This window comes from Urocitellus parryii, chromosome 10, assembly GCF_045843805.1.
Source record: "Urocitellus parryii isolate mUroPar1 chromosome 10, mUroPar1.hap1, whole genome shotgun sequence".
In the NCBI taxonomy this organism is placed as follows: Eukaryota; Metazoa; Chordata; class Mammalia; order Rodentia; family Sciuridae; genus Urocitellus; species Urocitellus parryii.
Window position 1 is genome coordinate 84,695,767 of NC_135540.1, and position 1,766 is coordinate 84,697,532.

Here is a 1,766-nt window from a genome sequence, read left to right on the forward strand (position 1 = left end):
AGATTGATTAAAAATCAGGAATAATTAATACTCAAAATTCATCCCTTCCTAATTACTTTTACCATACTATTATCCAAGGTTCTGAGATGTTGTATACCTGCTTAAATTTTGGATTTAATATATGATAATTAACATACCCCTTTCCACAAAATTGCGAGAATTTGTAATGAGATGGTATCAGATATGTAGATAAATTTGGGGAGAACTAATATCTTCATAATATTCAATCTTCTAACCTGTGAGCAGTGGATTTTGCCATGAGACACGATACCATTCCAGCAGAAGCAGCACAGCACCTGGCAGGATGGACATGAGAGGACAATGGTAGCCAGGAGAAGGGAGTGCTGGAAAGGGAGGATTCATAGTTCCATGGGCATCTGGAGAGGGGACATCCAATGGGAAAGTGAATAAGGGGCCAGTTGACACTGGGCTGCTTGGGTGTGGGGTCACAATGAACATGGCAGTACTCACATGAATCTGAGAAGGGCCACTGAAGGAAGGCTCAGAAAGTTCTCTGAACCTTGTGGCAGCTGAGGGTTGGTGGAGCTGATGAGGATAGGAGCGCTGATTTCCATGGAGTGGCAGTTGTGGGATGCATGAAAGGACTTGTTTGCCATGGTGAGGGAAGTGAAGGAGTGGGGATTTTTAGTGTTCTTTATGGTGTCAGGAGTGCTTTGGGGGAGTGCTGCTGTGGGCTGCTGCTGAGGTACATGTTTTAGCATCAACTCCTGGCATGGGAGGCTTATCCCATTCTGTCAGCTGCTTAGCATCCAAGTTAAACTCAATGTAGGAAATTAGAAATATTCCTATTTATTCTGCCAACATTCCTTCAGCACAGCTTACATCCACTCTTTGGATCACAGTCAGAACATCATCCTTAACAAACAGAAGGCAGTCATTATCTGCTGCTTTTTTGTCTTTCACTTCAAAGTCATATAGTGCTTTGTACTGAGGTGGGAGCCAAGGCAGTGGTTTAATAATCTGCACTAAGTTTGTTGGGAAAAAGCTATGGATCCCATTGACTTACCCTGTGGAACCAGTTTTCAACAATGTGTCTTCAAAAAATGTGACATCATTTGCTGAATTTAAAGTCTCCAGGCTCCTTTTATTGATAGTTTTGTAATGTGTTAGGACATGGTAACAGGTACCCCTCACTGGGGCCTCCAGCCTTGCACCCAAGTCTGCCATCTGCACTGGGAGCTCTGCAGATCTTTTGCACTACAATTAGCCATAGTGCTGCCCTGAATCCTTAATGCATTTGTTCAGTTGGTTCCACTGCCCCCACTGGCTAGGTTTCCAAGGCCTATGATTGATGCCATCCAGAAGCCTGACCAGCAGGATGTTACCTGGAAGCTCATCATGGGAGCCAACAAGAGTCCTCCACTTGGAACAACTGAGGGAACTTACGATCCCAGCAAACATGCTTTGCAAAACCTATGCTGGCAAGACAAGACTTTTGCAGAAGAACCCAGGACACTCCAAAAGATCCAAGGAGACAGATTCATCCATCTTGATGTACTTTAATGAGAAAAGGCTTTAGAATTGTTCATAGTTGTGTGTAGCGCTTAGAATGATTTATGTAACATCCATGTCATAATTTGCTCTTGCATCTTGGCTTCTCCTCCTTGTTCTTGGTCCCACAGTGGTGGCCATGGCCAATGCAGATTCCACCCAGCCTTGCCTTCTCATCGCCGTTTCTCTGAAGCAGGCACAGTGGAATCTGGGTACCCTCGTCTCTGCTGCCCCCCTGTCTGCGCAGACACATT

General features: G+C 44.8%; 1 pseudogene; it reads right to left on the reverse strand.

The window, feature by feature from the left end:
• Nucleotides 1-231: 231 nt before the first annotated feature.
• LOC113178411 (E3 ubiquitin-protein ligase SH3RF1 pseudogene) lies at nt 232-1,509 on the reverse strand (annotated as a pseudogene).
• Between the last annotated feature and the right edge of the window lie 257 nt (nt 1,510-1,766).